The 25,875-nt window shown below is 46.8% G+C and overlaps 1 non-coding gene across 1 annotated transcript; it reads right to left on the bottom strand.

The window, feature by feature from the left end:
- Nucleotides 1-2,281: 2,281 nt before the first annotated feature.
- TRNAA-CGC (transfer RNA alanine (anticodon CGC)) lies at nt 2,282-2,353 on the bottom strand. Its single transcript has one exon. It is a non-coding gene; the product is annotated as a tRNA-Ala (tRNA).
- Between the last annotated feature and the right edge of the window lie 23,522 nt (nt 2,354-25,875).

The following is a 25,875-nucleotide window of genomic DNA, read 5'->3' as shown; positions in this document are numbered from 1 at the left end:
GCAGTCACCGCTGTGGGGGAGGTCATACCCACAGTTCGAGCACGATGGCGCGGTGCTTGGGGTGGACGCGGTGTCAGACTTTCTCGGCGTCCATCTTGGCCTGTTCGCAGACGACCGCCCTACTGCAAATGCATCTTCATTGTGTCCTGGTCGCGAGGCAGCGTCCATTTTCGCGCCTCTAGCCTCAGCTAGTTCGTGTGCTCTGCCCAGGTCTAGAATTTGCTGGAGGGTTAGGCCAGGCTCCCTCAACACCTGCCTCCGAAGTTTACCGGAGCTGCACCCTTGTAGCAGTTGGTTGCGGACCATCTCCTCTTCGTCGGCCCATCTGCAAGAGGACGCCAGGTGTCTCAGGCGGGCGCAGAATTTGTCTAGGGGTTCATCGTCTAACTGCTTCTCAGCGCCCATGACGAACCTATCAAAGTCCACATTGGCCATGGGTAAGAAGTGGTCTTTGAGTGCCTGCTTGACGGCGTCGTAATTGACCACGGGGATGGTCAGGGAGTCATAGATCTTGTGGACTTCTGCGCCTGCTGAATAGATCATGGTCGCAATCTTTTCATCATCGTCGTCAACCCCTGCTGCCCTGAAGAACATGTCCAGTCTTTTGACCCACAGCAGCCACTTCGGTCCTAGCTTGGAAGGGGGCCCAGTGGCATCGAACTCCGGCATGGGGGCTAGGGAGCTGCGGGCTCTGCGGGGAACTGGGGCTACGGCGCCCTCATCGTCTGCGCCGTCACCCATTTCTTCCTGCTAGGTACTCACAGGTGGTAGATATGGCCTTGTGGTAGTGGTGGGAGCGAAATCCCCTTCTTTCTTCTTGCTTGCCACAGCCTGGCACCAGCAGGACTGTGGGGGTTCCAAATCTTCTTCTTTCTTCTTTATTACCACAGCCTTGCACCAGCAAGACTGTGGGGGTTCCAAAAATTGTTCGTGATTGTTTTTTTTTTTTCCTGGCGCCGTCGGCGAGTGGCGCACGAGCACCCTGTTGGGCCGCAACCACGGTCGCCGCGCGTGACGGCGAGCGGATCAAAGGAAAACAAAATGGCCGCCGGTGCGTCGTCAGTATAAGACGCGGGCGGACTTAACTGACGTTTCGTGGCCGGGCACGGGAGTGGGCCGTGGCTCGTCCTCGTCGCCAGTGTGATGGTCGGAGGGCCCGTGGTGTCGGGAGGGCCCCTCCGGTGTATGCGGCTGCCGCGCAGAGACGCCGCGCAAGAACAGACACGGAGGCGTCTGCTCGTTCCGGCGCTCCGGCTCCAACTGCCGGGCGCCGCCTTTATTATTAACTGCGCATGCGCCTTTTGTGTAATACGTACACAACACCCTAGATCTCGACCGGGTCCTTTTGACTCAAGTACAGGCTCGCGCCCAGCTCGCAAAGCGGAAACGGAGAGGCAGAGACGGCGCTCAACTCGATATGTCTTTAATCATCGCCCTCCGTGTACAGACTAACTTCTCCTTGCCCTTAGGTCACTTCCCTCCACACACCCTGGTCCTGCCCCTGCCCTCACGGACTACAACTCCCGACAACTCCTAATGGCTGAAGGAAACAACCTCTTTGGCTCACACCTGGCAGGAATCAATTGTCCTCCAGCGATTGTTGGTCATTCCACCAGGGGCAAAGAGGAACCCTGAGCAGAGGCCCCTCTGTTATGGAGATCTGCAAAGTTGCCACCTGGATACCTCTGATTACTTTTGTTCAGCACTAATGACCCTTTCTCCTGGGGCAGTAGGATCGTTCCTTTGCTTATTCTGTCCTAGGAGCAGTTTCTTGGTGATTGTCTGGCACTGGTTCATTGCATTTCACTGTGTGTTCCGGTCATTTATCGTTGGTGAGTTTCTTTGTATTAGCACCTCGGCTCTTATTTGGTATGCTTCAATAAATAAGGACCTGGTCAAGAAAGAGAGCCATGATTTAATAGCCATTTGAATTACTCGTATTCCTACTCTCCCTTGACCCAGTGCTTTAAGGCCTCCCCCAATGTCCTGGGTTGGTCTAGTTGACATCAGGGGTCTTGCATAGTATACAGAATGAGTGTGTGTGGGTAAGTATCCTCACCTTTTGGGGCCTTTGTCGGTACAATTAAAATCCTTTGTCGGTAGAGCTGAAATGTAGGTGAAGGATTTGAGTATATCTGGAAGGTGGGATGCCTACATGCCGCAAGTACTGCAGAGGAGAAGTACCATTAGGAGTGAGGAAAGTTACCGGAAAGTAATCCATAGCATTAAAAATAAATTCTCTCATAATATAAAATTTCAGAATAACAATCTAAAAATCCACTGGAGATGCCGGGGATTGAACCCGGGGCCTCATACATGCGAAGCATGCGCTCTACCACTGAGCTACATCCCCCGCTGCAATTTCAACAATCTATAAACGAGTATATACGAACAGGGTTACTTGTGCTACTTTTTTTTATTTTTTTATGACTGAATCTCTTAACCGTTCATCGCCCTCTCACCTCGTCAGACATTGCTTGTTTCTCTTTTGCTTTCACTTCGCAGGAATCCGATTAGAGCGAGGTTTTACATTGGCCTCGTAAAGTCTCCTCCAGAGGCACACAACACACCTCCGACAATTGTACTTTGGTCTTATTTCTGACCAGGGAGTATCGATTGGAATGCACGTCACTCTCCAGGCAATATTGATGTTAATCAATGTATTTTTCAGCTTCAATGGAAATAATTTCCATCCTGTTGCTGTTCATTCTTTGAGCGGACTGGGGCATGACGGGGCATAGGGGTGGTAGCGACTAACGGGTGTGTGTAAAACCCGGAACGCGCCGGAACGGGTCGGAACGCTACCCTAATATATAAAACAGCAGCGAAGCTCACCTGAAAATGATGCAAGCACACATGAAGAACATTTTGAAATGAGAAAGGTGCACCAATATGCTGTCATTGACCCATTACTGCCCAAAATCTACATTTTATCACGAAAAAGTACCCGGAACGGGCCGGAACGCTACCCTAATATATAAAACGGCAGCGAAACTCACCTGAAAATGATGCAAGCACACATGAAGAACATTTTGAAATGAGAAAGGTGCACCAATATGCTGTCATTAACCCATTACTGTCCAAAATCTACATTTTATCACGAAAAAGTACCCGGAACGGACCGGAACGCTACCCTAATATATAAAACGGCAGCGAAACTCACCTGAAAATGATGCAAGCACACATGAAGAACATTTTGAAATGAGAAAGGTGCACCAATATGCTATCATTAACCCATTACTGCCCAAAATCTACATTTTATCACGAAAAAGTACCCGGAACGGGCCGGAACGCTACCCTAATATATAAAACGGCAGCGAAACTCACCTGAAAATGATGCAAGCACACATGAAGAACATTTTGAAATGAGAAAGGTGCACCAATATGCTGTCATTAACCCATTACTGCCCAAAATCTACATTTTATCACGAAAAAGTACCCGGAACGGGCCGGAACGCTACCCTAATATATAAAACGGCAGCGAAACTCACCTGAAAATGATGCAAGCACACATGAAGAACATTTTGAAATGAGAAAGGTGGACCAATATGCTGTCATTAACCCATTACTGCCCAAAATCTACATTTCATCACGAAAAAGTACCCGGAACGGGCCAGAACGCTACCCTAATATATAAAACGGAAGCGAAACTCACCTGAAAAGGATGCAAGCACACATGAAGAACATTTTGAAATGAGAAAGGTGCACCAATATGCTGTCATTAACCCATTACTGCCCAAAATCTACATTTTATCACGAAAAAGTACCCGGAACGGGCCGGAACGCTACCCTAATATATAAAACGGCAGCGAAACTCACCTGAAAATGATGCAAGCACCCATGAAGAACATTTTGAAATGAGAAAGGTGGACCAATATGCTGTCATTAACCCATTACTGCCCAAAATCTACATTTCATCACGAAAAAGTACCCGGAACGGGCCGGAACGCTAACCTAAAATATAAAGTGGCAGCGAAACTCACCTGAAAATGATGCAAACACACATGAAGAACATTTTGAAATGAGAAAGGGGCACCAATATGCTGACATTAACCCATTACTCACAAACATGGTCTATAGTGATTTGTCTGCCAGTACCTGGATATATGGAGTAGAACTTGTCAGTTAAAGGTATGAGGGTATGCTGTATGGTAGAAGAGCACAGTCTTATCACAGAAGCATTAGCCGATGGCTGTTCAGGCAAGGCTGCCCTGGAGTTCTTCAGGATGAGGGACACGTGATTCGCTCATGGCCCAATCCAGGAGTTGCAGGCGGACCAGGGTGTGCAGGGGTGAAGGTCAGGGAGGGACTGGGAAAGGACCAAACAAGCAAAAAAAACACTAAGACGAAATGAAAGTGGAGGGATGGGGACAGTAAGAGGAAACACAAGAGCAGGGGCACTCACCAGCAGTGTCTGGTAGGGCTGCGCAAGTGGAATCAAGTGGGTGAGGGGAGCACATGAAAAGGAGAAGACTCTCCGCTCTTCGCTACCTGTTGGGACAAGTGACTCGCTCAGTATAACTTGGCTAGTGCTGTGGATATGCTTATGTTTATATACATTCCGCTGCACAAGTGGAAGGCACAGGCAGAGGAGTGCAACTTTGTGTGACAAGTTTGTAAGATGGAGCATTGGGTATGACTGCAATGAATACCCAAATTCAGCAATGGCACTAAGTACAATTCACCAGTGTCACTTACCACCCTCAGTGTAATAAATCAGCAAAGGCGAGAGACATTAGTACTTGTATGTTAGCATAGATTTTATAACATTTAACCAAATGTAAATACATGAAATAACATTGTAAATGAGATACTATAACATGGTTTCAAGCTACCAATAAGACATGTATGGATGAGCTCTCTTTCACAATATATGCCATCCCTTTCTTCAAACTCTTGACCAAGCCACCTGAGAGCCTTGGGAGATCATCTCACTTGTAGGATGTTAGTAAAACCTGCCTTCTATTCCTGTTAATCTAGCACACGAGACAAGCAGATTGTGTTGCCTGAACCAGCTGCATCTGGCAAATGTTGTGCTAACAAGTCACATAAAACTTAACATAAAATGTCTTTCAAATGTTGTCCATAAACTTTGATGCAGTGTGAGTGTCATATTTTATTGGTCTTTTGGTAGACATCTGTGTGTATTTGAAGAGATTTATTCTGTTTTTTCAAATACATAGTGTTTCCCTAAATGCACTTCGGACATTTGTACAGACCACTAGGGAAATGAGCTAGGTCAAGGCAAGACAAATGATACCAGTCCTGGCATAGTCCATGGCAGAGTATCATTTTTGATTTTGTTGGTTTATTACAGAGTTTACCCATGAAACAGAGGAACCGAGTTGCTGTGTAATAGTCATCTAATGCTGTAGATAAGAATTCAACAGTGGATGTTGTCTCTTTTGGAGGATTCCTTGAAAAAGGTGTATTTTTGTTTCTTCAACTGTGATTTTGGGAGAAAGGATTTTCCACTAATTAATTCCATAGGTATCCACTGCCGCACAGCAGTTATGTCTGCAGGGAATGGTACAAGTGACCCACTACACAATGTATGTGCAAATAAGCAGAGAAATAGTCCACAACTGGATGAATCATGCTGAGCTGGTACATCATGAGGAGCATGGATTGGCCACTTAGACCAGTCAATTGTGGATGCCACCTGCATGTCCATGAATGTTTGTAGTATGTTTATGTACTTTGTGTAGAGGGTTTTATTGGAGTCTAAATATAGAATAATCTTCCACTTCATGAACACCAGCATAAGTACCCAGTGAGTATTTTGCACATTTGTGGGGATGATCCAGATGTCCTTTGCCATAATATCTGATTTGATGCCAAACTCGTGAAACCTTGAAGAGTATCCACGTAAGTCAATGGAATGAATTATGAATGGACTGAAAACACTCACACGTACATCACATTCAGTGACATGTTTTAGAGAAGCTCTACTAAGCAAGAAGCCTTCAATGACTGTGTCAACCAGCCAATTATCATCTAAGAGAGATTTCATGTCTTCAACATTGATGTAAATATTTTGAACTAGGACACTCTGCATGCGTGGATAATCTGGTATTAAGTCCCATGGAAGGGGCACCGTTTTATTTGTTTGTTTAGGTGAGCTTGACCGCTGCGGTACACCCAGATCATACTCGTCTACCAGAAAAGAGGTAAAATGTTCTTTCTTGGGAACATTCTCATATGGGTTCAATTGTTTAGTATGTTTATTTTTTGCTTTAATGTCTTCCTGAGTGTCATCAAATTTAGTTTCACTCATCAGAATAGAATCCATTGCGGCTACAGTCTGCAGCTCATCTTTCTGTCTAATTCTTTTCCTTCCAGACTTGCCTTTTCTGACATTCATCCTGAGCTTTTTCAGAGAATACACTATTCTTTTCTTACTTGAACTCTTACCAATTGACTTCTGTGCAGCCAGAATGTGGTAGCATGTTCGTGAACTGTTGCAAGAGCATGTTTCAACTGGGAATAACTTTACCACATACTTTTTGTCTCGTAATCCGGTAACTATGAAACATCCAGACTGTGCCTGAAGAAATACTCGGTTTTGCTTAACTATCAAGTCTGCTAGGCCTTCCATTGCATTTGATTTGCGCTCATCACCTTTTGATATTGTTACAGGTTCTTCATCATAGTGACCCTTCTTTATAAAGTCCACTATCTTTTCCACAGGTATGTAATCAAGTGGGAATTCAATATCACCAGAATTAAGTTTTTTGCCAGCATGCCTGTTTGACAGGTGATAATTCTTCATACCACACTGTCCTCTCAACACTTCCTTTAGATAAAATGTTTGCAAAAAGTAGATTGCCAATACCATTTCATCCATGTGAACCTCTTTGTGCTTAGTCAGTCTTTTCATCACTGCATTCATGCTTTCTGACACATTAGTCGTAACTCCACTGGTTTTCCTATAAATGCCAACTATTTCCAAGACCCATCTGCCTGCCTTTGTCAAGATGTCTTTCCTCAGTTTTTCCTCAAAATATTTCACAAAAGAAGCACTCCATGTGGCCCTTAGTTTTTCCAACAATGTTAGAAAGTCTTCTTCAGTTTTGCAGTCTAAGAGCTGTAGAATATTATTGGTGTACACTTTTCTGTCTGCTTTTCCTCCTTCATGACCTGAAACCCAGAATTCCACGTCTTTCAGTATGTGGTTCCAACAAACCACATGCTTGCATCTTGGAATAATATTCTCTACAGATTTCACAATAGCAGCTTCTCTGTCTGTTACTATAGTAATGGAACTCTGGTTAATTTGAGGCATACGCTTTGCTACAAAAGAAAAAAATGTTTCATGGACAATCGTGCGTTTATCATGAATCAGTACAAAGGCAGGGATTGCAGGATTTTCCTCAAACAATGAACATTGAAATATTAGTGGAAAGAGGTAAAAATCACCTAATTGAAATGTGTCATATGAAATTAGGGTTCTTGAATTCAACTTCATCACTTTCTCAAAAATATTGATAATGTCTGGAAGAGCCAAAGTTACAATAAGTTCGGGAACAAGAGAGTAATGGCATACAAACCCTTCCAGTGCATAGTGAAGCTCGAAGATGTTATATAAATCATCATGACTGATACTACATTTCTGTTTCCTATACTTAAGTTTATTTTTTATTTGCTCTGTATTTTTTGGCACTGTAACTCTCATGTGGGTAGGGGAAGCATCGCATTCTGCAATTATTTTCTGGTAAATTGAAGTTGGACCTAAATCTTTCTTTTCAGCAATTTCTATCAGCACAGATGGCATTGTGCGAACATGAGCTCTTAAGGGGTATTTTCTCATATTTCCATGAGGCATGCATGGCTCAGGTATTTTGTCTTCACCTAGATAATGGACAATCACTTTTTCAACACTTCCATCAAGAACTTCATAGCCATATATGTAAAATGTAACTTCCTCTCTACCAATTAATCTTTGGAAGTAGGTCTTCCACACCAGAGGACTGGCCCTCGGCAGAGCATGCCTTCCTTTCTGAATCCATTTATACTGATCACATCTCCAATCATCTTTTCTATGCTTTTGTCCTTCATAACTGTATAGGAACACCTGGCCATTTTCTGGAGTAGTTGCCGGAAGTGTGGAAATATTGCCTTTTAAGTGATGCCTTAAAATGTTGAATACTTCTTGTGGTGAAAGCGGCGTTTGTTTGTTCATATAAACTATGCTGCACATTCTGGAGGATAAAGTAAAAATATGAATTAAATTAAAAATGAACACTTTCCCTCACACCCTAAGATCATTACAAATACGCAGGCAGTGGGTTTGTTACTCAAGAAGGGACACAGTGATAAGGGATGATGTCGGGACATAGTGATAAAGGAAGCATGTCTGGACTTAGTGGCCTATTTTGATGGAGGTGTAATTATGCTAGAGGTGTAATTCATGGGTGAATTCCCCATTCGGAACGTACACCTGTTTTTTACACCTGTTTCCTATCTTTATAATGGGCCTATTCTGCTAGAGGTGTAATATCCCCATGGGGTTGTTCCACCTCTAGCAGAATAGGTCCCATTATAAAGATAGAAAACTGGTGTAAAAAGCAAATGTACATTCCGAATCAGGAATTCACTCATGAATTACAACGCAGGCAGAATATGGCCCTAAGGGCCATGGATTTGTTACACCTCTAGCAGAATTGGGCCCTAAATTCCACACTATATCATAAAATGGGTCTCTATGTGCTGATAACCAGTAACCTGTGTGTATCAATGGGGTAAACACCATGGGCCTCATTACGACCTAGGCGGAGGACCATGGTGCTATTAGCACCATGGTCCATGCCGGTGTCCACCATGGCGGAATGGGGAATTACCACCCCATTCCGAGGTTGGTGGGGCGGTAATTCCCCATGCTGCCATGGCCCTTCCCCATTCCCATTTTTGACCCATAGGGCTCAATGGGAATGGGGAAGGCGCTAATTACAGTACCGCAAATTGCGGTACCGTAATTAGCACCAAGGTCCCTTTGCGGGTGCCTACTTTAACGGCTGGAAAAACCAGCCGTTAAGGTCGGGTCCCGCAAAGGGACCTCGTAATTAGGCGCTAAGTGTTTAACAGCGCTGCAGCCTTTTACGGCGCCGTTAAACACTTAGCGCCAGGGTCGTAATGAGGCCCAATATCTTCATCAGCCTCACTAGAAGCCCTTCACACTGATTCCTCTAACTTTCCCTACTCTTACTGATTATCCTAAAAGGATGGCAGAATGGGTAGTAGGATGGCAGGATGGGAGGTCTTATGATCAGTAAAGACACGCCATCCACCTCTCTCCACAATTACTTAATCTCATTTTCTTTTGAGTATGTTTGTATTCAGCTCCTTGCTCCACCTCCTCTTGCATAATTCTCATCTATTGACCTCTTTGAGTCTTCAATCTCTCTTTTCCAATGACTTAGACCTCTTAATCAAATCTCTGACACTGACCACCTGTCAATTCAACCTGCCGTAAACATGACTACAGCCACTGTCTTCACCTTGACTCTTCATCATCTGACCATTTTCTGGTCACCCTCCACAATCAGTCGGCCCAATATTTCTGAAACTCACTGGACTAAATAACTCCTCATCTGAATAAAGTCAGGCCCTTCCTTTAGGTGCTCTTTCCATCTGTTACCAACTCCAGTGAGAAGGCCTTCCCAGATTTTAAACTAGCACTAGTGCTCTCGTTGAGTACCATTATCCCTCTTGCCTGTGCATTGAACCTTGGATTTCCCCAACCATCCAGCATCTCAGAACCTATTGTGAGGGGTAAGAAATGTGAGGCCGACAACTTTGTAAAGAGTTTTCAACTTTAGCATTTTATTAAATAAAAAGGTAGGATAAACGCCACTCTATCCCTACCCTGACAAGGATTTTCCTGCCTAGAATAAACTAAAGAAAATACTCTTACAAAAGGATATCTGTCCCTCACACTTGTATACTCAATAAATCAATAAGGAAATGTATGGCAGTTTAATCCAACAATTATATATAACATAAAACCACATCACAATGTGGCCACTGCCTCTTCTCATAACCTGGGTTAATTCCCCTTCCCCAGGTTTGAGCAAGGATTTGCTCCACAGTTCAAAAGAAATCAGGAAATTCTGTTTTGCCACAAAGTTCCAACACAGTTCTTTCGGATTCAAAACTTGATAATAAAAAGTTCAGTTGTATCAACAATGTACGAAAAGAAGTGATAGGTTCCAACTTCTCCTGGAGTAAGAACAGGATTTAAATTCATCTCCTTCAAGTAAACAAACACTGTCTTTGTCAGGATGAAATGCCATTGTGTCGGGAGGATTGCTCGGGGGCAACGTGCTCGCCTTGGTAGCAAGACGACGTGGAGCAACACAGGTTCGATGCCCGGGTCCGCGCTTAGAAATCTCTGGGTATTAAGCATGTTATAAATAAACAATTACAATTGTGGGTGACTTTAATCTTAAGGTCAATGAGGTGGAGAACTTTAAGATTCAAAGCTTTCTGTCCTCTATGAAAGAACTCTCCCTCCCCCAGCAGGTTCATGAACAGACCCATTCAGTATCTAAATCTGATATGACCTCTTTGATACTTGCCCAACTTTCAGGGCTGTCCCCTGTGGACATGAATTCTTTAACTAGTACTCTGTCCGCAGTTGCAGGCAGCCTTGCTCAGCTCAAGACATCTAGGCTATCTTCACGCCCCGCTCAGCAGTGGTTCATGGATAAGCTGCGTGCCCTTCGCCTACAATGCAGCCAGATGGAGCAAAAGTGGAGGCACTCTTATACCCCCAGGAAAAAGTTTGCCTTGTCTCTGGTCACCTCCCAGTATCACCTAGCCATTTCATGTGCCAAACGTGTCTACGTTGCATCTATTATTGAAACTTCTGTGAATCACCCCAGGGAGTTGTTCAAAGTGGTTCGTAATCTCTCTACTAGCTTATCGGTTCCTCTTCCCTCCTCTCAGGCCCTCTGTAATTCCTTGTCCACATGTTTTATGGATGAAATCATTTCTATTCAATCGAATATTGCTGTTACTCACCTTCCTTCTGAGGCTGATATTTACATGATATGATATTTTATTTGTATTGCGCCAATACACAATTGTTTCAGAGCGCAACGAGGCAAGGGAGGGGAAACAAGGGAGGACAGAACAACGATCTTACTAGGCCCAGTGACATTAAGAACGTGCGAGTGCAGGGGAGAGGGAAGGGGGAAGTGCGTGGGGCAGGGGAAGAGTGGAAAGTGCTGAACAAGTGATAGAACAACAGGTAGTGTGCCCAGTAGGTGGTAAGTGCGAAAATAAGGTGTAAACAACGGGTGTATTATAAGTGCTCGAAGGGGACTGTAGGGTAGCAGATACAGACCCAAGTGCAAGGGTTGTCAGGAGGCAGTGCGGGTGTGTGGCTGGGAGGGCAGGGATCTGGGCCCGATATCAGAGGGTAACCAGGTGCCCGGTGCCAAAGCAGACAGTTTAGCAGGGGAGAGGAAGAGCGAAGGCAGAAGCAAAGAGGAAGGTCTTGAGGTGCTTCCGGAACCGGAGATGGTTCTCCTCAAGTTTCAGAGAGGCAGGGTGGCTGTTCCAGATGTATGCCCCAGCAGAGGAAAGGGATCTACCCCCAACTTGTTGCTTGGAGAAGCGACTGATGCTGAGGGAGTTGGAGGTGAAGGAGCGAAGAGCTCAAGTAGGAAGGTATTTACAGAGGGACAGTTCAAGGTATTGCGGAACCAGGCACCAGAAAGCCTTGTGGACAATGCAAAGGGTCTTGAATTTAATCCTTGCAGACGCTGGGAGTCAATGAAGGGATTTCAGGGCTGGAGAGATACGATCGCAGGGCTTGAGGCCAAGGACAAGTCTCACAGTCCTGTTCTGGATGAGCTGCAGAGGGCAGAGAGTGGTTGCAGGCAGATTGACAAAGAGGCTGTTGCAATAGTCCAGCCTAGAGATAACCAGAGCTCTGGAAACAGTGAGCTCCCAGTGAATGGGGGAAGGAGAGGCAAAGAAGAATACCTCTGAGGAGGTGCAGTTGGTAGTTAGACTTTTTTTGAGACGTCAGAGATGTGTGGAGAAAAGGAAAGCGTGGAGTCGAAGATGACCCAGAGGTTCTTAGCCTCGCAAGTGGGAGCAGGGAAAGGGCCAAGGGAGGCCGGCCAGAGAGTGACAGGAAAGGAAGGTGCAGGTGTGCCGATGAGGAGGTTCTCTGTCTTACTGGCATTAAGGAAGAGGTTGTTGGCGGCGCACCACACCTGGATTGAAGACACACAGTCAGAGATGAGAGAGGGAGAAGAGGTGGCAGAGGGGAGCCTGAAAACAAGTTGGTTGTCATCCACATAGCACTGAAAGTTTCAGCAGAGAGCAGAAATGCAGTGGGCTAACGGTGCCAGGTATTGGTTGAAAAGCCAAGGAGAGAGGTTAGACCCCTGGGGAACGCCACAGGTAGAAAGTGAGATAGAGGAAAGGAAGGACCCAAGTTGGACCTAGGAGGGTCGGTTGGAGAGAAAGGGTGTCAGCCAGGCCAGGGCCTGATCAGTGATACCAAGCTTATCACGGAGGCGATTGAGCAGGATGACATGGTGGACCATGTGAAAGGCAGAAGAAAGATCGAGTAGGATGAGGACAGATGGGATATTAGAATGAAGGGTGGAGAGCAGGTCTTCACGGATGTTCAGGAGAGCACTTTTCATGCTTCTGGCAGCTCTGAAGCCAGACTGATGGTCATGGAGACAACCAACAGAATCGGAGTGAAGATTAAGCTGGGAGATGGCCAGCTTTTCCAGGAGTTTGCCCAGGAAAGGAGTGATAGAGATCGGGTGATAGTTAGCAGGGTAATAGGGGTCGGCTATTGGTTTCTTGAGAAGAGGGTGCACAAGAGAGTGCTTCAGATAGGAGGGGAAGGCTATAGAGGCGAAGGAGTGGTTGCAGAAGTCGGCCAGAGCAGGAGCAAGGGTGTCGATGTGGTCCTTGATGGTTTTGGATGAACAGGAAATAACCTGTTTTGACGATACTTTCATAGATTGGACTTTCTGGAAATCTCTTCAAGGGAGAACAGAGGAAAAATAAGAAAGAAGGAGGAGAGGCGGCTGCAGGGGGGCCAAAGGTAGCAGAGAGAGAAGCGGGAGGAGGAGGAGAGGACGAGAGGGTGGACAGGATGTCCTGGGTTTTGAGATGGAATGAAAGGCAAAGGCCATGCAGATGGCCTCGGAGGCGACAGGAGAGGTAAAGACTGCAGCAGGGTTGGCCAGCTCCTTGCAGATTTTAAAGAGTACGGCCAAGTTGTTAGATGCCACAAAGATGCAGGCTTGGATGTGGGCTCCCTTCTTAGTGCGGACAAGGAGCTGGTATTGCCTTTGTAGCAGGCACAGGCCAGTTTGTAAGAGGATGCACAAGAAGCCCGCCATTTCCTCTCAGCCACCCTACACTTGCGTTTAAGGGTAACTAGGTCAGAGTCATACCAAGAGTTGCACTTGGTTTTTGGCTTCAAGCGGATGTTCATGACAGGGGCAAGAACATCAAGAGTATCAGAGATAGAAGAGTAGAGCATGGAAAGGGCTGTGTCAGGATGTGAGTCAGCCAGAGGAGGAGGAGGGGGAGAGAAAGTGGAAGTGGAAGCCTCAACTGACACGCTTCATGGGTCGGATGACCAAGAAGGTACATGGCAGTGTTGGAGTTGGCTTGGCCTGATGGGTAGAGAGGGAGAGATGGGAGGAAATGAGAGAGTGATCACTCCAGGAGAGAGGAGTGGTCAGAGGGATAGAGAGGGGGAGGTCTGAAGAGATCAGAGCATCCAGAGTGGGCCCAGCAGAGTGAGTTGGGCCAGAGGGGAGAATGGAAAGAGAGAGAGAGTCACAGAGGTCGCAAAAGCATCCAGATGGATGTTGAAGTCTCCAAGAACGAGGAGTTGAGTAGTTGAGGCCAGGAGGGAGGAAGTGAGGTCCGCCCACTCAGAGAGGAGGGAGGTGATTTGACCAGGTGGCTGATAGATAGTAGCCATGGTAAGTGAGTGGCAAGGAGAGAGAGAAAGCCTCAGACAAGGCATTTGAAAGAGGAGTAGGCCTGCATAGGAATGACAGAGGCAGGAATCCACTCTGGGAAGATCAAGGCTACACCCCCTCCAGAACGGTTGGATCTGGGCACGGAGAGGATCTTACAGTCATCGGGAGGAGAGTGTCAAAGCTTGTGACAATTGACAATGTGACAATTGTGACAAACCTGTGGTGCTCCATGTCGTCTTGCTTGTAAGGCGAGCACGTTGCCCCTGAGCTATCCTCCCGAAATCTTGAGCAATGGTTGTTATATTGGTATTGCCGGGTTTTTAAATACTCTTTTGCTTGGTATTGTTTGTATGCTTTTGTTTGGACTAAAGCTTCACCACAGGGATTTTGGCCCTTCCACCAACTCACATGCTTGCTTGCACAGTCACTTTGGTTTAATAAGTAAAACATTTGTTGGTTTTGTACGGTTCAGTATTCAGAATTGTAATCACTGCTTCTCTCACTCACACGCGAGTGAAACTGCCTGCCGTGGATAGTGTCAGAGCGATCCGGAGTCACTTGCAAGCTGTGAACTCACAAGGTAAGTCGCTCAATCTAGCTCCGCTTGGTGTTCGCAGGTCTTCTGTCATTGTGGCTCCTCACGGTCAGGCAAACAGCCTCGTCTGGTCCACCTCCGCTCACGCCACTCGAAATTGGAGCTTCCTCCACTCGGCAGAGGCTCAGGTGCAACCCAGCCACCTAAAGCCTTTAACGAGGGTACACTTCCCTTGCTACTTCCTCTTCCTGCTGCGCAACCTCTGCACAACAAGCCTTCAATGGGCAAGCGTCCCGTTCTTACGCTTCCCACTGCGCAACCTCTGCAACAGGAATAGCTTGGGCCAAAGACCCTCACAGGACTTGACACCGCTCTTGGCAGCACAATGGTCCCGGCGTCTTCTCTGGTGCCAGCTTCACTTTCCTCTGCAGCCTGCACTGCTTTCTGCTGCTCCTGCTGTTCATGTTCTCCCTCTTCCTGCACCTGAGGGGGCTTTTTATGCCTCTCAGTCTCCCTCAGGTGTAGGTCGTTTACACTAATTAGCTGATTGCTCCCACAGCAATATTCCTCTGCATCCCTTTTCCTCGTCCCAGTACTGAAGAATTATGGGACTTGAAGTCCCTGCCAACCAAGTTAGTTTTCCTAACTTCTTCCACCTTACAATAAGCCATTCCAAGATTGGGGGTTCAGAGAAAATTAAACAAGGGAGTTTTTCCTTCCTCCTGGCCTGTTCCCACCCCATGTGATCCTCCCGCAGAACACCACCCCCAGGGTTGGGATCAGGAAGCATCTGCCTTCCCCTGGCCACACGAGAAGGGTCCCAGGTCAAGATTCTGGGGGGAATCACTACTGATTCATCATACTATATGGACATCCATCGCTGCTGTAAAATCCTTTCCCAGGTTCTTTTTGTCGCCTACAAGGAATCACTCCCCATACTCTGTTACATCCTGCACTCTGTCACATCACACTGCTACACCAACCTCATCTCTTCTCTCCATTTTTACCGTCACAAACTATCCAGGACCATCAGTTTTTACCCTTCTTCCCCCGACCTCTCTTCATTCTTTCGTCTCTCACTGCAAAAGGCTTAAAAATCTGTGATCTCACTAGCCTCCTTTCCCTCCCACCCCTCAGTACCTTCTCTCCACTATCCCCCATTCACTCAAATTTTTTCTAAACCTCCCATCCTCTGCTCTGCCAACCCTTCCTGTGCGCCCACAGACCCCTTCGTACCCCAGACCTGGAGCCCCAATCAATGCCTGCGGGCCTTCGCCACCATATTTAAATAAATAAATAAACTTTAAATACATAAAATCCCCTCAACCGTCCTACCAATGAAATGCTAGAAAAACATCACAACTGAAAACACGTCACCATCCACACCGTTGACCAAACAGCAGGAATTCACACAAGGGACCGGCCTAAAACCCCACGGAACGACTGCTGACTACCGATCTCAACCAAACAAAACCACTTTATCACCTAACCAAACCAACACTGAGGCTGCTCGACAGACAAGCAACACTACACCACCGCAAATAGATGGCGCATGAAAATGCACCACCAGTGCCGCAACAAGGAGCACCCCAACCACAAGAACAACACATAGGTTGAGACCACCACATTCAAGGTGTGGGAGCGACACCCCCACAAAGGGTACTGGGGTCCCCCCAACACACAATGGCAAAGCACACTTGACCAAATGGCAAAAAAACATGTGAGTGCGGGGTCCACCTCCACAGAAAGAAACTAATGAAGTAAACTACACTCAACAACATTTCTCCAGCCACAACCATGAACGCAAATGGCACGGGCACATAATACCTCCCCAAAGTGCTGTGGTGTGCCATGTGCTGGCAGCTAGCAGCCCAGGTGGCTGGCACTACCCTGCCACACAAAACACAAACAAAACTGTCCAACCCCACAAGGTGGTTTGCCAGGCCACCCAGTGAGCACAACACACACCACATACACAAGTAACCCCCAGTAAGTCCATGCCCTATTCTACCGTCCATATTCTGACAGACCTGTGCAGGCAAAAGTTAAATCAACATGCAAGAACAAACCAAATTTCAACTTCCTTCAACTAACAGAGGACATGTCTTTACCAAAATACACCAGACACGTCCCAGATCCACCACAATCCACAACGTACCAATGGACAACTTACACCCAAACAGGCTTCACTTCATATAACACTGTTGATCAATATTCACGGTTCAGCATGGACAGCTCCCTGAAAAATGACAAAGCCCTGATCTAGCTTGTGGAAAACTGCCATATATTGACTTCTTGAATCACCCAGGTCAGCCCCACAACCAAGGCAAAAACCCCAGCGCTCTTCCCAGCGAACAGTCAATTCCTGCTTCCCAGAGACGCAGTCAGGATACAGCATAGTTCCATCCACACCATACCCGGAGCAGCTGTCAAGCTGGTACCTGTGACCCCAACCCCAACACACGTTGGGCCCAACCTACGTTGGGCCCAACCTCCATCACTGCCAACTTGACTGTTTCAGGTACCAGCTGTTCACTGAGCGGACTGTGCCCACATGGGTCTCCAAACACAGCACCCAGCTGTTCACTATGCTGACAGCACACACACGGCTCTCCTGAAACAACTCCCAGCTCCGGCTCGGATAGCATTCCGTGCTGGGCGCCGCACTAGATGTTACCTGCCGCTTTTTCTTTTCAGCAGCATTACCATCAGGACACATCTCCTCCTCTGAGACTCAGTTCAAACCCTTAGAGGCGTGCAGCGGCAAACCGTTGTACAGTGTGTGATGCTGTCCATCCCCTTCAATGGCACATCATTCGACATCCTCAGCCATTAGCCACGTCACAACATCCTCTCTGATTGGCCGCTGAAGCCTCAATGCCATCATTCAAGCCCCAGCCTCCAAACTGCAAGGAGCTCTCAAACACTCTCTCAACATTCCAGAGGCAGGCATTCTACAAGCATTCCACAGCACCCAGGCTCACAACACAGGAACAGGGGAGAAAGCAAGACATAACACATTACACAGAGAAAACAATGAAACAGCTTTCTTCATGATGCACATCTAGGTTTCTCCTAAGAAGAGATGATGTGTCTGATTTTTAAGGGCCCCTTCTTAGGGATTCAAGCTTCCTTGTTTGCATGAAATGTGTTTATAAGCTGCTGAGCCACCTTGAAGACCTTTTATGATCCTTGCTGTGTCACATACGAGGCTGGGCCCTGTCCACTTGAAGACCTCTTTCCAACCAAGTAGTGAAAAGGCAGGGTGGTCCTACATTTGTCAAAGTTGCTGCAGCAGAGCTTTTCTATAAGAAATGATCTGGTCAGCATGAAGCAATCCATTGTTGCACTCTTATGCTCAAGGCTTGCAGAGAGAAAAAAAACATAAATCTGACCTGTATCTAAACACAAGGTGATCAGCACAGACAAGATGAAGCTGCAACATTTAAGTGAAGAAGAAACATGTGAAATGTTACCACTTCCTGAAACAAGGATATGGAAGTGATAAAGGAAAACCTGACTATGAACACAACTAAACAGTTACTGCTCCCTCTAGTGTTCAGTAAGGTGTAGTCACCCTCCAGTAATATTTTGAAATATATAATTTCCCTTCATGTCAATCAAATCAAAAGTGTTACAATTCTACCTTTATGTGACTAGAGTATATTTAGGTAGATGAGGATTTTCTAGTACAATATAGATGTCATCACAAAGTCCCTCTTTGAGTTTACTTATTAGCTGCCTTTTTACTGAATTTTGGGCAGTAATGGGTTAATGAAAGCACATTGTTCAACCTTCCCCATTTCCAAAATGTTCTTCACGTGTGTTTGCATAATTTTCAGGTGAGTTTTGCTGCCGGTTTATATATTAGGGTACCGTTCCGGCCCGTTTTCGTGTGAAAATGTAGCTTTTGGGCAGCAATGGGTTAATGACAGCACATTGTTCAACCTTCCCCATTTCCAAAATGTTCTTCATGTGTATTTGCATCATTTTCAGGTGAGTTTTGCTGCCATTTTATATGTTAGGGTACCGTTCCTGCCCATTCTGGGTACTTTTTTGTGTGAAAATGTAGATTTTGGGCAGTAATGGGTTAATGACAGCATATTGGAGCACCTTTCTCATTTCAAAATGTACTTCATGTGTGTTTGCATAATTTTCAGGTGATTTTTGCTGCCATTTTATATGTAAGGGTACCGTTCCGGCCCGTTCCGGGTACTTTTTCGTGATAAAATGTAAATTCTGGGCAATAATGGGTTAATGACAGCATATTGGTGCAACTTTCTCATTTCAACATGTTCTTCATGTGTGTTTGCATCATTTACAGGTGAGTTTTGCTGCCGTTTTATATATTAGGGTAGCGTTCCGGCCCGTTCCGGGTACTTTTTCATGTGAAAATGTAGATTTTGGGCTGTAATGGGTTAATGACAGCATATTGGTGCACCTTTCTCATTTCAAAATGTTCTTCATGTGTGTTTGCATCATTTTGAGGTGATTTTGGCTGCCTTTTTATATGTTAGAGTACCGTTCCGGCCCGTTCCGGGTACTTTTTCGTGATAAAATGTAGATTTTGGGCAGTAATGGGTTAATGACAGCATATTGGAGCACCTTTCTCATTTCAAAATGTACTTCATGTGTGTTTGCATAATTTTCAGGTGATTTTTGCTGCCATTTTATATGTTAGGGTACCGTTCCGGCCCGTTCCGGGTACTTTTTCGTGATAAAATGTACATTTTGGACAGTAATGGGTTAATGACAGCACATTGTTCATCCTTTGCCATTTCAAAATGTTCTTCATGTGTGTTTGCATCATGTTCATGTGAGTTTTGCTGCTGTTTTATATATTAAGGTACCTTTCCGGGCCGTTCCGGGTACCTTTTCGTCTGAAAATTTAGATTTTGGGCAGTAATGGGTTAAGGACAGCACATTGTTCAACCTATCCCATTTCCAAAATGTTCTTCATGTGTGTTTGCATCATTTTCAGGTGAGTTTTGCTGCCATTTTATATATTAGGGTACCGTTCCGGCCCGTTCCGGTGTTGTATGCTATCCTGCGGCCCATGATAGATTGTGGGAGGCAGTGTTCGCAATCTTCGGAGTCACACCCACTTGATGGCTACAGCCATACATGCAGGCCGAAATGAAAAGCTAATGTCATAGCCCGCCTACAGCCCGCCCTCCAACATCTCTATTGAGGGATTGGCCAGAGCTACCAGGTGGGCGTTGTTTCAGGGCCTTCACTCTGTCATGGGAAGCCGAATATCATACAGTATGGTATAATATACGGCTTCCCATGTTGTTGTTTTTTTTTTAATACTGTGCAAAGTCTGGGAGCCTAGCATTCGCTCAGTTGTACATTTGCGCACATGTTATTATTTTAAATGGTATAATCATAAGAAAGGTTGTACTGTTACAGTAGATGGGGCGCTTAAACATGTTTTATGGCATAATTAACCTTTCTATATTTTATTCCAACATCACACTACAGTCAAAATAAGAAAGGTTGTACTGTGACAGCAGATAGGGCGCACATGTTATTATTTTAAATGGTATAATAATAAGAAAGGTTGTACTGTTACAGTAGATGGGGCGTTTAAACATGTTTTATGGCATAATTAACTTTTCTATATTTTATTCCAACATCACACTACAGCCAAAATAAGAAAGGTTGTACTGTGACAGCAGATAGGGCGCACATGTTATTATTTTAAATGGTATAATAATAAGAAAGGTTGTACTGTTACAGTAGATGGGGCGCTTAAACATTTTTCATGGCATAATTAACCTTTCTATATTTGATTCCAACATCAAAGCACGAGGAATCACTGCAGGATCCTCTCTTAAGGATAAAGGGGGAGGTGGGGCTCAGTCACACAACTCTGTCATAATGCAGGGGGGTGCACGGTAGGGTCTCCCTTCAGTATGTGTTATTGGGAAGGGAAGTCAACAGTATTTTCCGTAATTGGTGTTAAGCTCCCTGTTCACCCCCGGCTTGGTAAACTGTGCACATTATCACACACTGCTGCAAGTGACTGGTATGGGCTGCGCTATATCATGGATACACCACCACTGGGTTAATGAGGCTCTAGCCCCCTACCTAAAGTTTGGGCTGTTTGTATGGGGATGAAATGCAGACTAGTGAGAGTCTGTGTAATTCCTTTCCTTTTTTCCTCAGCAGTGCTGTTCTTCGGCATGCATTCAGCCATCACACACTACAATGGGGCATTTCCAACCGAAAGATCCCCTTCCCCTTACAGCTACAACTATCAATTCTGTGTCTGCTTCCAAGACGGATCTATGTGATTACTGTGCCCCAATTACTATGACCCCCAAAATGTTGACTTTTTTATTTCAACCCCATTTTCACCTCATATATATGCTGGGAGAGACACCATCAGCCCCCCTACATGTATTATGGTAATTCGCATCCCCTGTCTCCCTGGGGTTAACTCACAATGACACAAGTCGTCATCCTGTTTAACGTTTAATCTGGTCCATACCAATGGATCGGCACCACCTACCTCCTCCCTTGACACCCCCATACCTTTTCATTGTTGGGGTGCATGATATCATGGCCTGAACGCAACTATGGTAATTCACAAAACCTGTAACACACATCCTGTTTTATGTTTACTCTGGTCCCAAATGATGTAGAGGCACCACCTAGCCCTTCCCTGGATACCTCCATACCCTTTGATTGTGGGGGTGCAAGATATCATGGCCTGAATGCACCTATGGTCATTTTGCATCCCCTGCCTCCCTGGGGTTATGTCACATTAACAAAAGTGGACATCCTGTTTTATCTTTAATCTGGTCCCAAACGAAGTAGAGGCACCATCTAACCTCGCCCTGGACACCCCCCATACCTTTTGATTGTGGGGGGTGCAAGATGTCATGGCCTGAACACACCTATGGTAATTCGCATCCCCTACCTCCATGGGGTTAACTCACACTGATGCAAGTGGTCATCCTGCTGTATGTTTAATCTGGTCCCAACCAATGTAGAGGAACCATCTACCTCCTCCCGGAACACCCCCATACCTTTCGATTGTGGGGGGTGCAAGATATCATGGCCTGAATACACCTATGGTAGTTCGCATCCCCTACCTCCCTGGGGTTAACTCACACTAGCGCACATGGTCATCCTGCTGTATGTTTAATCTGGTCCTAACCAATATAGAGGCGTCCCCTATCCCCTCCTTGGAGACCCCTATGCCTTTTGATTGTGGGGGGTGCAAGATATCATGGCCTGAATGCACTTTTGGTAGTTTGCATCCACTACCTCCCTGGGGTTAACTCACACTGACGCAAGTGGTCATCCTGTTTTATGTTTAATCTGGTCCCAACCAATGTAGATGCACCATCTAACCCCTCCCTGGAGACCACCATGCCTTTTGATTGTGGGGGGTGCAAGATATCATGGCCTGAATGCACCCACTATTTCTCTTGGGGCTATTGACACTAGCGCAAGTGGTCATCCTGGTTTATGTTTACTCTGGTCCTAACCAATGTAGAGGCGTCCCCTAACCCCTCCCGGAACACCCCCATACCTTTCAATTGTGGGGGGTGCAAGATATCATGGCCTGAATGCACCTATGGTAGTTTGCATCCCCTACCTCCATGGGGTTAACTCACACTGATGAAAGTGGTCATCCTGCTGTATGTTTAATCTGGTCCCAACCAATGTAGAGGAACCATCTACCCCCTCCCGGAACACCCCCATACCTTTCGATTGTGGGGGGTGCAAGATATCATGGCCTGAATACACCTATGGTAGTTCGCATCCCCTACCTCCCTGGGGTTAACTCACACTAGCGCACATGGTCATCCTGCTGTATGTTTAATCTGGTCCTAACCAATATAGAGGCGTCTCCTAGCCCCTTCTTGGAGACCCCTATGCCTTTTGATTGTGGGGGGTGCAAGATATCATGGCCTGAATGCACCTATGGTAGTTTGCATCCCCTACCTCCCTGGGGTTAACTCACACTGACGCAAGTGGTCATCCTGTTTTATGTTTAATCTGGTCCCAACCAATGTAGATGCACCATCTAACCCCTCCCTGGGGACCACCATGCCTTTTGATTGTGGGGGGTGCAAGATATCATGGCCTGAATGCACCTATGGTAATTTGCATCCCCTATTTCTCTTGGGGCTATTCACACTAGCGCAAGTGGTCATCCTGTTTTATGTTTAATCTGGTCCCAACAAATGTAGAGGCACCATCTACCCCCTCCCGGAACACCCCCATACCTTTTGATTGTGGGGGGTGCAAGATATCATGGCCTGAATGCACCTATGGTAATTTGCATCCCCTATTTCTCTTGGGGTAATTCACACTAGCGCAAGTGGTCATCCTGTTTTATGTTTACTCTGGTCCTAACCAATATAGAGACATCCCCCTAGCCCCTCCCGGAACACCCCCATACCTTTTGATTGTGGGGGGTGCAAGATATCATGGCCTGAATGCACCTATGGTAATTTGCATCCCCTATTTCTCTTGGGGCTATTCACACTAGTGCAAGTGGTCATCCTGTTTTATGTTTAATCTGGTCCCAATCAATGTAGATGCACAATCTAACCCCTCCCTGGACACCCCCATACCTTTTGATTGTGGGGAGTGCAAGATGTCATGGCCTGAATGCACCTATGGTAGTTCGCATCCCCTACCTCCCTGGGGTTAACTCACACTAGCGCACGTGGTCATCCGGCTGTATGTTTAATCTGGTCCCAATCAATGTAGAGGCATCACCTAGCCCCTCCCTGGACACCCCCATACCTTTTGATTGTGGGGGGTGCCAGATGTCATGGCCTGAATGCACCTATGGTAGTTCGCATCCCCTTCCTCCCTGGGGTTAACTCACACTACCGCACGTGGTCATCCTGTTTTATGTTTAATCTGGTCCCAATCAATGTAGATGTGCCATCTAACCCCTCCCTGGAGACCCCCATGCCTTTTGATTGTGGGGGGTGCAAGATATCATGGCCTGAATGCACCTGTGGTAATTTGCATCCCCTATTTCTCTTGGGGCTATTCACACTAGCGCACATGGTCATCCTGCTGTATGTTTAATCTGGTCCTAACCAATATAGAGGCGTCTCCTAGCCCCTCCTTGGAGACCCCTATGCCTTTTGATTGTGGGGGGGTGCAAGATATCATGGCCTGGGTGCACCTATGGTAGTTTGCATCCCCTACCTCCCTAGGGTTAACTCACACTGACGCAAGTGGTCATCCGGCTGTATGTTTAATCTGGTCCCAATCAATATAGAGGCATCACCTAGCCCCTCCCTGGACACCCCCATACCTTTTGATTGTGGGGGTGCAAGATGTCATGGCCCGAATGCACCTATGGTAGTTCACATCCCCTACCTCCCTGGGGTTAACTCACACTACTGCACGTGGTCATCCCGTTTTATGTTTAATCTGGTCCCAATCAATGTAGATGCACCATCTAACCCCTCCCTGGAGACCCCCATGCCTTTTGATTGTGGGGGGTGCAAGATATCATGGCCTGAATGCACCTGTGGTAATTTGCATCCCCTATTTCTCTTGGGGCTATTCACCCTAGTGCAAGTGGTCATCCTGTTTTATCTTTACTCTGGTCCTAACCAATGTAGAGGCATCACCTAGCCCATGGGTGCACAACATACGGCCCGCGGGCCAGTTGCGGCCCGCCATGCTCTTTTGTCCGGCCCGCGGCCGCCCTCCATTAGGAAAGTCTTTGTTGTCTTCTGGGCCGGACAAAACACTGGCCCTCATTGGCTCAGCACACACACACACCACGTCGCTCCTACGAGCCACGTAATGCGTGTGTGCTGCACCAATGGAGGGCCAGCACTACGGCTGGCGTGGTCCATAAGGCTTGATGCCGGAAGGCATTTCAGCCTTGGACCACGCCAGCCGTAGTACGAGTCCAGCTTTCCAGCTTACCTGCCGCTTACCCGCCTGCCTTCCAGCACGTCTCCGGTAAGTGGTCTGTTTGTGTGTCGGGTCTGTTTTGCTTTGTTTGTGTGTGTATGTTGCGAGGGGGGGTCGGATGTGTGTCGGATGTGTGTCAGATGTTTAGATTTTAATGTTTTTTGTGTGTATGTTGAGATGCGGGCGTGGGGGTGTGTCGGATGTTTGGATTTGAATGTATTTTGTGTGTATGTTGAAATGCGGGGGTGGGGGGTGTTGGATGTGTGTCGGATGTTTGGATTTTAATGTTTTTTGTGTGTATGTTGGGGTGGGGGGGTGTTGGATGTGTGTCGGATGTTTGGATTTGAATGTATTTTGTGTGTATGTTGAGATGCGGGGGTGGGGGGTGTTGGATGTGTGTCGGATGTTTGGATTTGAATGTATTTTGTGTGTATGTTGAGATGCGGGGGTGGGGGGTGTTGGATGTGTGTCGGATGTTTGGATTTTAATGTTTTTTGTGTGTATGTTGGGGTGGGGGGGTGTTGGATGTGTGTCAGATGTTTGGATCTGAATGTATTTTGTGTGTATGTTGAGATGTGGGGGTGGGGGAGTGTTGGATGTGTGTCGGATGTTTGGATTTGAATGTATTTTGTGTGTATGTTGAGATGCGGGGGTGGGGGGGTGTTGGATGTGTGTGGGGGCTGGGGGTTTGGGTCTGTATGTTTGCATGTTTGAGAGTGTGCTGAGTTGGGGGGTGGGGGTTTGGGTCTGGTTGGGTGCTTGTGTGTGTGTTCCTATTTGGGGGGTGGGGGTTTGGAGTTGGGGGGGTGGGGGGTTCGGGTCTGTATGGGTGCATGTTTGTGTGTGTGCTGAGTTGGGGGTGAGGGGTTCGGGTCTGTGTGTGTGCTGAGTTGGGGGGTGGGGGTTTGGGTCTGTATGTTTGCATGTTTGAGAGTGTGCTGAGTTGGGGGTGGGGGTTTGGGTCTGTATGTTTGCATGTTTGAGAGTGTGCTGAGTTGGGGGTGGGGGGTTCGGGTCTGTGTGTGTGCTGATTTGGGGTGGGGGGTCGGGTCTGTATGGGTGCATGTTTGTGTTTGTGCTGAGTTGGGGGGTGGGGGTTTGGGTCTGTATGTTTGCATGTTTGAGAGTGTGCTGAGTTGGGGGGTGGGGGTTCGGGTCTGGTTGGGTGCTTGTGTGTGTGTGCTGATTTGGGGGGTGGGGGTTTGGAGTTGGGGTGTTGGGGGGTTTGGGTCTGTATGGGTGCATGTTTGTGTGTGTGCTGAGTTGGGGGTGGGGGGTTCGGGTCTGTGTGTGTGCTGATTTGGGGTGGGGGGTCGGGTCTGTCTGGGTGCATGTTTGTGTGTGTGCCGAGTTGGGGGGTGGGGGTTTGGGTCTGTATGTTTGCATGTTTGAGAGGGTGCTGAGTTGGGGGTGGGGGTTCGGGTCTGGTTGGGTGCTTGTGTGTGCTGATTTGGG

Source organism: Ambystoma mexicanum (assembly GCF_040938575.1).
Source record: "Ambystoma mexicanum isolate Mex_15411 chromosome 12 unlocalized genomic scaffold, UKY_AmexF1_1 Mex_chr12_unloc.2, whole genome shotgun sequence".
Taxonomy (NCBI): Eukaryota; Metazoa; Chordata; class Amphibia; order Caudata; family Ambystomatidae; genus Ambystoma; species Ambystoma mexicanum.
The sequence above is the reverse complement of the archived record's forward strand: the minus strand, read 5'-3'. Positions and strand labels throughout refer to the sequence as shown.